General features: G+C 41.9%; 1 protein-coding gene across 4 annotated transcripts in view; it reads left to right on the top strand.

Annotated features, from left to right (window-relative positions):
* The window catches only part of SH3GL3 (SH3 domain containing GRB2 like 3, endophilin A3), an 86,526-nt gene that overhangs the window by 26,563 nt on the left and 47,243 nt on the right, over window positions 1–12,720 (top strand). The gene's annotated exons all lie outside the window — the stretch shown is intronic.

The following is a 12,720-nucleotide window of genomic DNA, read 5'->3' on the forward strand; positions in this document are numbered from 1 at the left end:
ACTAAAAACTAACTAAATAAATACACTGTATACAGTACAGATGGCCAAATTTCAGTGAGAGATCCTGTTTCCTGATGGGTTCATCTCAACTGTTGTTGTAATCTGCCTTGGGAAGCCTGGTGTTATAAAGATGATGAAGTAGAATTAAACTCTCTTCATCTGTTTTGTAGAAGTTTTCCTTTTAGATGCACAAATGGATTATTCTGTTTTGAACATGTTTTAGGGGCAAGTGGTTTTATAAGTCAAAATAAAAATAAATATTTTGTTTCATGCAAATCTCTTTTGTGTAAACATAAATGGGCTATAAGTCCCTAATGCAGCCCATTGGTTTTATTATATTTTGTTCTTGTGATAAATTATACTGTGCGAAAACTGAAAACTCTTATCTCTATCTGGTCGATAATAAAAGGAGCTCATTGTGAACACTGTCCACCCTAAAAGGTTGTTTTGTGGCTGTACATGAAGAATTGTGATATTAAATAAATAGGTGTATGTTTGTGTCCCTAGTCATGCATCCTAAGTTTATATAATCCTTTCAAAAAATCCAGTTAATCTTTTAACTTATTAGTGGAACATAACCATGGAGGCATGGCATGGTTGCATTTTCAATATGGTAATACCGGGTCCTAGGTAAGGAACAGGTTATTTTGAGTTAGTCTTGATTGGATCAAACTTGCTTTCCTTGTGCCATCACTATCCAGCAGGTAGTCAGTGTCTTAAAAGGTGGAGGATAAAGGATTTTGTTTTATACATTTATATCACACATTATCCCAAGCAAAGTCGGGTTCAATGTGGCTTACATTGGAAAATACAGTGAGACAGAATAATAGAATTCAGTTGTATCATGGGAACAAATAGATGGATATGTCTGAAACATTTAACAAAGTTGAGATTAGCATATATACCCAACTGGGCATTTCAAAGTTTGTCCTTTAATGATACCACATGTTCAGAAATCCGTAGCCATTGGTATAGGCAGTTTATTCAAAGATTATCACATGCACACACCAGAAAAGGCATCCATCACATTGCAAAAATAACATCTACAGAGTATATGCAAAATTTAATTTTTATTAACTTATTTCTATCTTCCAAATTCCGGCAGCAGATGTACAGATCCGTATACTGCACAAGCCGGCATGTTTGAAAATATAGTAGTGAGATTAATAAAAATGCTACCAGCAATAAAGAATGTCAACTTGGATGAAGCAGCTCATAGGTTTACTTGCTTTGTTGTGAGTGTACGGGGATGATGGCTGCACGGGGAATGGGAATCTTAGATTAACCTAATTGGCTTCAACATTTTGACGTCACTTGGTCTCCTGTCTACTAAACCTCCTTGCCTCCATATACTTTTCCGTTTGAAGCAAGAGGAACACCTACTCCCTCCTGCCTCTGGGTCTGCCCACTTCAAAATGGCAGCACCCTGTCATGCCTGGTGCGTGCATCCTGGAATGCACTGGGAGGGGTCCAAGTACCATATAAGGCTAAGCAAGATTTGAGTGGCTACAGCTATGGAAAAATTGTATAAAGCTTTAAATAAATATGCATTCATGTGGTCTTCCTTTCAGAATTTCCTGGGATTAGTTGGGAATGATGCATATGCATATTGTTTTATTTATATATTTATTTATTGCATTTGTATCCCACATTTTCCCACCTTTTTGCGGGTTCAGTGTGGCTTACAATATGAGTTAAATATTGGAAATACAATTTGTTACAGATTGGTTATGGGTTACATTTTGCATAATTATGCGAAACAATTGGCGTGTCCTTGGGAGTGTAACAATGGAGCACAAACATTGAAACATTGGGAGCAAAAGGGTTAACTGGATTAATTTTTTCCTTTAAAGGCCCATTCGATGTATTAGAGGCTTCATTTTCTGTTGCACGTTTTAAGGTAACTAGCTTTGTAACTGCTCATGGCCAGATGTTCTGGTAAATAGATGGAAAATAGAGGGACAACCTCTCCCCTTTTTTGCTGTAGACTGGGTGCCTCACCTGTTTTTTGTTTTGAGTCAAAGAAGTGTTTCAAGCTCAAATTTAGCATTTTGGTAAAACACTGGTGGAGAAAAATCAGAAATAGATGCATGTTAAAATTCTGAGTGTATAGCTTTGAAAAGCAGAGTGGCTCCATTATCTGAACAGAAGCAGCAATTCTTCAACGTACTTCTCAAAAGCAAATATTTGGAATATTAGTCTTTTGAGTTCATATGTCAGCTAGTTGTGGTACACTTTTGAACATTTACATTGCTGGATTGGCCGCTGTCGTGGATAGGATGCTGGGCTCGATGGACCCTTGGTCTTTTCCCAGTGTGGCATTACTTATGTACTTATACAGCATCTTAAATTTAATTTTTTGTATTTTGTCTAGCACGAATTAGAATAGGCTAGCTAGCATTATCTGGAAAACAGTACAGTAATAACTGGCATAGAGTGTTATGTTTGTACAATATAATCTTTATTTGGCAAGCACTGGGGATTCTTTGGAGAAGAAACTCAAATGCAGTTGCCAAGCTCTCCTTTCAAAGCTTAAACTAAGTTAAAACAAAATGTAGCACACAAATTCTTTTATAGTGTGCTGAGGATTGATAAGTCATGCTACCGAGCAATGAAAAGAAAACATAACTTCCAGGAAGAAAGTCAGGGCTAAACAATCCTAAATTCTTTTTGGACATTGAAATGTGTAGTAGAGGTCAATTTTCAGCAGAACACCTGCCAAATAATTTGAAACATCTAAACTAGATTTATCAAAATATGTTGTATTCTGTAGCATTATCCCCAGAATTCTGTAATAGCGTGACTGAAATTGTGTGCGCAAATCTGGTCGTATTCTGAATTTGTACACGCAATACTAAACTAGGGTAAAAGCTTGAGTAAATAAATACATTTTAAAGCCTTAACTTGTAGTTCAGATGGTAGTGAATTCCACAGTGTTGGGGCCATAAAGAAAAATGCTGTCTGGTTGAATCCACACCTGCACGTAATGATGTGGAGATGGACAAAAAAAGTTTCATAGAGAAGCAGAGATGACGTGAAGGGTGGTAGGGAGTTACTAGTGAGGCCAGATATGGTGGGGTGCCAGCTTGGATTGCTGTGTGTGTGAGCGCAAGAATTTTATATTGGAAGCCAGCCAGTGGTACTGAAAGTGGAGAGGAGAGACGGTCAAATTTTCACGCGTGACCTACAAAGAAATTTAGAGGTTTGAGAGATACTTGCAGAAGACCTGTGTAGATTACATTGCAGTAGACCAGTCAGAGTTATTTTAAAAACTCACGTACAGATCTAAATTGACAAAGAGAAGTTCTGAGAGAAGAGGACATTTCTCTGGTAAGTGGACACTATTTTGCTTTGTGCTTTGGGAACTTAGATTGGGGTTTAAAGGAGGAATTGTAGGTGAGTGATAAGCAGAATAAAAATATTTAAAAAAAGCAAATTTTATCAACTAATCTCCATAGTCTTTTCCCTTTAATTTTAAAACTTGAACTTTGTACCACAGCATTAATAGATAGCCTCTAGCAGGCACTGCAGGACCTAGTTTAGTATTAAGGGAGGAATAAAAAGAGAGAGAGAGAGAGAGAGAGAGAAAAGCAAGCATTATTAACTAGTTGCCATAGAGGGGCATTTTCGAAAGGGACGTCCAAGTTTTGATTTGGACGTCCTTGCAAAACGGCAAAATCTAGGGGTGGGGAAACCCATATTTTCGAAACAAGATGGACGTCCATCTTTTGTTTCGAAAATACCATCAGGGATGTCCAAATCTTTAAATTTTGCTGTCCCTAGATTTGGACGTCCCTAGACATGGACATTTCTGATTTTCGGCGATTTTCGAAACCAAAGACGTCCATGTCAAAAATGACCAAATGCAAGCCATTTGGTCATGGGAGGAGCCAGCATTTGTAGTGCACTGGTCCCCCTGACATGCCAGGACACCAACCGGGCACCCTAGGGGGCACTGCAGTAGACTTCATAAATTGCTCCTAGGAACATAGCTCCCTTACCTTGTGTGCTGAGCCCCCCAACCCCCCCCCAACCCACTACCCCAACTGTACACCACTACCATAGCCCTTACGGGTGAAGGGGGACACCTAGATGTGGGTACAGTGGTTTTGTGGTGGGTTTTGAAGGGCTTGCTGTTTCCTCCACAAACGTAACAGGCAGGGGGGATGGGGATGGGCCCACCTGTCTGAAGTGCACTTCACCCACTAAAACTGCTCCAGGGACCTGAGTGTGACATCTGAGGCTGGCATAGAGGCTGGTATGACATATTTTGAAAGATGTTTTTTGAGGATGGGAGGGGGTTAGTGACCACTGTAGGAGTAATGGGAGGTCATCCCTGATTCCCTCCGGTGGTCATCTGGTCATTTCGGGCACCTTTTTGTGCCTTAGTCGTAAGAAAAACACGACAGGGTGAAAACGTCCAAGTGTTCATCAGGGATGTCCTTGCTTTTTTGATTATGGGTCAAGGACGCCCAAGTGTTAGGCACGCCCAAGTCCCGCCTCCGACACACCCCCTTGAACTTTGGCCGTCCTTGCGATGGAGTGCAGTTGTAGACGTCCTAAATCGGGTTTCGATTATACCTATTTGGACGTCCCGGAGAGAAGTACGTCCATCTTCTGATTTATGTCGAAAGATGGGCGTCCTTCTCTTTCGAACATGAGCCCAATAATGTGCAACTCTTTTCCCATAGTTTTAAACTGAAAGTTTCTCTAGAAATAGGCATTTTTCCCATGGTTTTAAACTGAAAAGTTTTCTAGAGGTAGAAACTTAACAGCCAAAATCTCTTTTTCTAAAAGGCAGTTATTTTCTGATCTTTGGTTGCTGAAGAGGTAGCACATCCAGCAACCTCAATTAAGTGTTAATTAAGGTATGGGGAAGTAGAATATTTGCATAGGTTGCTCAGTTAGCTTCAAAGAGCTTGTTTAAAAAAGGCCCCTTAGATTCAATGCTATATAAAGAGGAAAGGCTCCACTGAACGTTTGGAGAAGTTAACATAGTAACATAGTAGATGACGGCAGAAAAAGACCTGCACGGTCCATCCAGTCTGCCCAACAAGACAAACACATGTGTAAACCTTACCTTGATTTGTACCTGCCTTGTTCAGGGCACAGACCGTACAAGTCTGCGCAGCAGTACTTCCCGCCTCCCAACCACCAGTCCCACCACCGGCCCCGGCACAGACCGTACAAGTCTGCCCTCTACCATCCTCGCTTCCCAACCACCAACCCCTCTTCCCCCCACCTGCTCCGCCACCCAATTTCGGCTAAGCTTCTGAGGATCCATTCCTTCTGCACAGGATTCCTTTATGCATATCCCACGCATGTTTGAATTCTGTTACCGTTTTCATCTCCACCACCTCCTGCGGGAGGGTATTCCAAGCATCCACCACCCTCTCCGTGAAAAAATACTTCCTGACATCTTTCCTGAGGCTGCCCCCCTTCAACCTCATTTCATGTCCTCTCGTTCTACCGTTTTCCCATCTCCGGAAAAGATTTGTTTGCGGATTAATACCTTTCAAATATTTGAACGTCTGTATCATATCACCCCTGTTCCTCCTTTCCTCCAGGGTATACATGTTCAGGTCAGCAAGTCTCTCCTCATATGTCTTGGAATGCAAATCCCGTACCATTCTCGTAGCTTTTCTTTGCACCGCTTCCATTTTTTTAACATCCTTCGCAAGGTACGGCCTCCAAAACTGAACACAATACTCCAGGTGGGGCCTGACCAACGACTTGTACAGGGGCATCAACACTTCCTTTCTTCTGCTGATCACACCTCTCTCTATACAGCCTTGCAACCTTCTCGCTACGGCCACCGCCTTGTCACACTGTTTCGTCGCCTTCAGATCCTCGGATACTATCACCCCAAGATCCCTCTCCCCCTCAGTACCTATCAGACTCTTACCGCCTAACACATAAGTCTCTCTTGGGTTTCTACTCCCTAAGTGCATCACTTTGCATTTCTTCGCAATGAATTTTAATTGCCAAACCTTAGACCATTCTTCTAGCTTCCTCAGATCCTTTTTCATGCTTTCCACTCCCTCCTGGGTGTCCACTCTGTTGCAAATCTTAGTATCATCCGCAAATAGGCAAGCTTTACCTTCTAACCCTACGGCAATGTCACTCACAAATATATTGAACAGAATTGGCCCCAGCACCGATCCCTGAGGCACTCCACTACTCACCTTTCCCTCCTCCGAGCGAACTCCATTTACCACCACCCTCTGTCGTCTGTCCGTCAACCAGTTCCTAATCCAGTTCACCACTTCGGGACCTATCTTCAGCCCATCGAGTTTATTTAAGAGCCTCATGTGGGGAACCATGTCAAAATCTTTGCTAAAATCTAAGTAGATTACGTCTATAGCACGTCGATGATTTAATTCTCCAGTTACCCAATCAAAGAATTCAATGAGATTCATTTGGCACGATTTCCCTCTGGTAAAACCATGTTGTCTCGGATCTTGCAACTTATTGGCTTCCAGGAAATTCACTATCCTTTCCTTCAGCATGGCTTCCATTACTTTTCCAATAACCGAAGTGAGGCTTACCGGCCTGTAGTTTCCAGCTTCTTCCCTATCACCACTTTCGTTAAGAGGGACCACATCCGCCATTCTCCAATCCCTCGGAACTTCTCCCATCTCCAAGGATTTATTAAACAAATCTTTAAGAGGACCCGCCAGAACCTCCCTGAGCTCCCTCAATATTCTGAGGTGGATCCCGTCTGGTCCCATGGCTTTGTCCACCTTTAGCTTTCCAAGTTGTTGATACACACTCTCTTCCGTGAACCGTGCTCTATCCACTCCAGTTCTGAGAGAAGAGGACATTTCTCTGGTAAGTGAACACTATTTTGCTTTGTGCTTTGGGGACTGAAAGATTGGGTAGTTAGTGGGGTTCCCCAGGGGTCAATACTGGGAACATTGCTTTTTAACATATTTATAAATAGACCTAGAGATGGGAGTAAATAGTGAGGTAATTAAATTTGCTATTGACACAAAGTTATTCAAAGTCGTTAAATCGCAGGAGGATTGTGAAAAATTACAAGAGAACCTTACGAGACTGGTAGACTGGGCATCTAAATGACAGATGATGTTTAATATGAGCAAGTGCAAAGTGATGCATGTGGGAAAGAGGAACCCGAATTATAGATACGCCATGCAAAGGTTCCACGTTAGGAGTCACAGACCAAGAAAGGGATCTAGGTGTTGTCGTTGATGATACGTTGAAACCTTCTGCTCAGTGTGGTGCAGCGGCTAAGAAAGCAAATAGAATGTTAGGTATTATTAGGAAAGGAATGGAAAACAAAAATGAGAATGTTATAATGCTTTTGTGTCGCTTCATGGTGCGACCGCACCTCGAATACTGTGTTCAATTCTGGTTGCCACATCTCAAAAAAGATATATTGGAATTAGAAAAGGTGCAGAGAAGGGCGATGAAAATGATAAAGGGGATGGGACGACTTCCCTATGAGGAAAGTCTAAAGCGGCTAGGGCTCTTCAGCTTGGAGAAAAGGCGGCTGAGGGGAGATATGATAGAGGTCTATAAAATAATGAGTGGAGTTGAATGGGTAGATGTGAAGCGTCTGTTTACGCTTTCCAAAAATGCTAGGACTAGGGGGGAATTTGTTGCCAGAGAATGTGGTAAAGGCGGTTAGCTTAGTGGAGTTTAAAAAAGGTTTGGACAGCTTCCTAAAGAAAAAGTCCATAGACCATTATTAAATGGACTTGGGGAAAATCCACTATTTCTGGGATAAGCAGTATAGAATGTTTTGTATTTTTGGGGGATCTTGCCAGGTATTTGTGACCTGGATTGGCCACTGTTGGAAACGGGATGCTGGGCTTGATGGACCTTTGGTCTTTCCCAGTATGGCAATACTTATGGAGTCTGAGTTGAGTGAGATGGTTATACACGCTGAACTTGATTAGACTCTTGTGTAATATTTGGATTTTTTGTGATGGAAGTGTAGTGTAGTGTTGTTGATTTGAACATGATTTTACTATGTATGTTGGTTGCTGCTCGCTCAGATGCCATGATGGGCGGTTATCAGTTTTTTCTAAATAAATAAAATAACCCCATTGCTGTACCGGTAATTTCTCTCCATACATTTGAGCAGAGCTTGTGTGAATTGAGGCCTCTGCCATCAAACTGCTTGTTTGTTTCTTGAGACTTAAATATAGTACATAGTAAATCAGAGCTCCCTCTCCCCATTCAAATGTCTGAGGGGCCTTTTTACTAAGGCAAGTAGGTGCCTGATGCGCACCAAATTGGAACTACCGCCCAGCTACCGGGTGCCCTGGGTGGTAATTCCATTTTTCACATGCATCCAAAACACGCAGTAGAAAATATTTTCTATTTCCTACCATGTGGTGCTTACCTGGCAGTAGTCGGCAGTTTACGAGCACTGGCTGCTTACAGCCTGGTTAGCGCGGGAGACCTTCCCGCTAAGTCAATGGGTGGTGGTAAGGTCTCAGGCCGAATCCAGGCTAAAACCCACCTCTTTAACGCTGCTTTTGACTCCTAATCACTACTCACTTGCCCATACCTTTTATCCCCACCTCTTTAATTCCCTTAATTGTTCTGTCTGTTTGTCTGTCCTGTTTAGATTGTGAGCTCTTTGAGCAGGGACTGTCTTTTCATGTATGGTGTACAGCGCTGCGTATACCTTGTAGCGCTATAAAAGTGATAAGTAGTAGTAGTAGTAATGTAGAAACCTGCCCTTGCAGATCAGGAACGTTGCTGATCTGCAAGGGCAGGCTTCTAGATGGAATGTTGCTAGTGGAGGAGTAGCCTAGTGGTTAGTGCAGTGGAACATGGAATGTTGCTACTATTTGAGATTCTGGAATGTTGCTATTATTTGAGATTCTACATGGAATGTTGCTACTATTGGAGATTCTGTTGCTACTATTTGACATTCTACTTGGCATGTAGATATTCCACTAGCAACATTCCATTTTTAGATTGTGAGCTCTTTGAGCAGGGACTGTCTTTACGTGTTATGGTGTACAGCGCTGCGTATGCCTTGTAGCGCTATAGAAGTGTTAAGTAGTAGTAGTAGTGTCGCGTGTCCATTTTCAGCTACAAAAAGCGCCTTTTTTTCCAGGCACGCTGAAAAAATGGCCTGCGTGTGTCCAAAACTTTCGCCTACACCAGCACAGGCCTCATTTAGGCGCACCTTTAGTAAAGAGCCCCTGAACGTTTTGTGGGCTCAAATACTTGACCTGGAAGGCCATCTATTTGGAACCAGTCACTTCGGTGAGCCCCAGAGCCTCCTGACTTATCCACTTAAACTAAATTAGTTGACAATAGTGGCACTGCACGCTCATCCTCGGGTTTTATGTAGGATGATAACGGACCTCCACGTTTATCAGTTAATAGTAGTGCCAACATTTTTTCCCTGGTCCCCATGCTCACAAAGGAAGCTTTATGCACTCTGCATGAAAGGAAATCTCTTGCTTTTTGTGTAGAGCAGAACAAAGGCCTTAAGAGATTCTCCTAGCTTTTTGTATCTTTTGACTCAAGCAAGCCTGGACGTGTAATTAAACAGTCTTTCTAACTGGATAGCAGATTGCGTTTCCTTCTTTTACGCCCAAGCAGGTCTTACTAGATGGGCATATCGAGGTTCATATCGAGGTTCGTGCCAGAACCATGGATACATTGGTTACCTGTCTAATATCAGTTTCTATTGAGGAGCTTTGCAATACACCGACATGAATGTCTGTCTGCATATTTACATTTCATTATTGTTTGGTTGTAGACTCCTGATATGATAGTAGGTTTGTTTAGTCGTTCAATCAGGTTGAGAATCCAATTCCACCTGACCACCCCTCAGGGTCCATTTTTGTTCTTATTTCTCCAAAAAGAAAAAAAAAAGTGCTTTCCCCATAAAAATACTTCTCTGCCTACTTGGTGGTTTGAATGTATTTCCTGCATTGTTTTTGTTACATTTGTACCCTGCACTTTCCCACTCATGGCAGTCTCAATGCGGCTTACACGGGGCAATGGAGGGTTAAGTGACTTGCCCAGAGTCACAAGGAGCTGCCTGTGCCTGAAGTGGGAATTAAACTCAGTTCCTAAGTTCCCCAGAACCAAAGCCCACCACCCTAACCACTAGGCCACTCCTCCACTGTTGCTACTATTGGAGATTCTACATGGAATGTTGCTATTCCACTAGCAACAATCCATGTAGAAGTCGGCCCTTGCAGATCACCAATGTGGCCGTGCAGGCTTCTACATGGAATGTTGCTAGTGGAATAGCAACATTCCATGTAGAATCTCCAATAGCAGCAACATTCCATGTAGAATCTCCAATAGTATCTATTTTATTTTTGTTACATTTGTACCCTGCGCTTTCCTACTCATGGCAGGCTCAATGCGGCTTACACGGGGCAATGGAGGGTTAAATGACTTGCCCAGAGTCACAAGGAGCTGCCTGTGCCTGAAGTGGGAATCGAACTCAGTTCCTCAGGACCAAAGTCCACCACCCTAACCACTAGGCCACTCCTCCACTGTATGTTTAAAGACAACCCTTACTTAGGGATTCTCCTTTGTGTTGTTGATCTTCTTCCTTGTCAAGGGAGAAAATGAAGTTGCTTAACTATAATGGACATTCTCTGTCAACAGTAGGCTAGCCAGCTACATCCACCTCCCCTTTCAGAACTGGATTATAAGTAAGAACATAAGAATAGCCACACTGGGCCAAACCAATGGCCCATCTAGCCCAGTATCCTGTTTCTAACCGTGACGAATCCAGGACTTCTAATATTAGGTTTTAACTGAAAAACATTGATGAAATATCCCTGATTGCAAGTAACTAAAGGTGCCCGTTTGCTGGCATCGATGTTTATTTTCTAAATATAGACAACAGATGCCTAATATGATAATAGACAGTCTAATTGGAGAATCCTAATTTAAGAGACTATAGAAACCTTAGGTAAGACTACTCAAGTTAATTGCACCCCTCTTCAAAAACAGAAAAAAAAAATAACTTCAGCTTTTCATTGCCAGAGGATGTTTACACACTGTCTTCTGCAAGCAGCCAGGCCTTAAACTTTGGTCTCTAGAAACTCCAGAACTGTTTCAGCTGATTTCATAAGTGTTTCAAGACAAAGCCCTATTTAACTGACTATATTTACTGACCTTTTGATGATGTAGAGAGGTATAAGTGGTTCTAGTTAGTGTTTTTATAGCTGACGTTCGATAGCTATGTAAATAGTTTCAAGTTTGCTAAGGGGTCCTTTTACAAAGGCGCGCTGAAAAATGGCTTGCGGTAGTGTAGGTGCAGGTTTTGCGCGCGCACCGATTCATTTTTCAGCGCGCTTGTAAAAAAATGCCTTTTTAAAATTTTTGCCGAAAATGGATGTGCGGCAAAATAAAAACTGCAGTGCATCCATTTTCGGTCTGTGACATTACTGCCAGTAAGACTCACGCGGTAACCGGGCGGTAATGACCTACGCACGTCAAATGCCACTTGGCAATAGAAATATTTTTCGGATGCACGTATCGGACGCACACCAAAAATGAAGTTACTGCAAGAGCCATGTGGTAGTCGGGTGGTAACTCCATTTTGGCGCACGTTGGGCGCGCGTAGACACTTACATGGCTTAGTAAAAGGGCCCCTAAGTAAGTTAGAGAATGTACTTTCTTAATCTAGGCATCAGCATTTACATTAGCTTTATGGCTGGCATAAGTGCTTGTGTATAAATACATGGCACATGGATTCAGTCAGTTACACTAGTATTCTATAAAGATTAGGCACTTTTTCTTAGTAGGCTCTAAATAGATGTGTTCTTGGTGCCTCCAATAGGTGTCTTCTTATAGAATTTTCTTACTGCACAGGCACCACATTTAATATGGTTTGGGAGAAAGTATGGATGGTAGGAACAATTATAATAGAAAGATGACCCCTAGTGGTGGTATTGCAAGACTACTGCTATGAGATATTGACTCGATTAGAATCTGGGCCAGCTTCTTCCACGCGCCCTCTGAGTACCAGATTGGAAGCATCATAAAATTACCCCCTTGGTGCCATCTGACATTTTTTTATAAATTCATTTTATTTTTATGTTAATTTTTATATACAAGTTCCATTAGTTTAGGGCGGTCACATGGGACTGGCCAGTTGAAGTGAGGCACAAAGTTTGAACTGCTGTGTCCGCGTTTGTGATTTCTTTTCTCTTGGCATCGTGAATACTGTGTGCAATTCTGGTCACCGCATCTAAAAAAAGATACAGTAGAATTAGAAAAGGTACAGAGAAGGGTGACGAAAATGATAAAGGGTATGAGACGACATCTGTATGAGGAAAGGCTAAAGCGGCTAGGGCTCTTCAGCTTGGAGAAAAGATGGCTGAGGGGAGATATGATAGAGGTCTATAAAACGAGTGGAGTGGAACAGGTAGACGTGAATCGCTTGCTTACTGTTTCCAAAAATAATAGGATTAGGGGGCACGTAATGAAGTACAAAGTAGTAAATTTAAAACAAATCAGAGAAAATATTTCTTCATCAACGTGTAATTAAACTCTGGATTTTGTTGCCAGAGAATGTAAAAGCAGTTAGCTTAGCGGGGTTTACAAAAGATTTGGATAGCTTCCTACAAGAAAAGTCCATAAGCCATTATTAAGATGGACTTGGGAAAATCCATTGCTTATTTCTAGGATAAGCAGCATAAAATGTATTGTACTGCTTTGGGATCTTGCCAGGTACTTGTAACCTGGATTGGCCACTGT

This window comes from Microcaecilia unicolor, chromosome 1, assembly GCF_901765095.1.
Source record: "Microcaecilia unicolor chromosome 1, aMicUni1.1, whole genome shotgun sequence".
In the NCBI taxonomy this organism is placed as follows: Eukaryota; Metazoa; Chordata; class Amphibia; order Gymnophiona; family Siphonopidae; genus Microcaecilia; species Microcaecilia unicolor.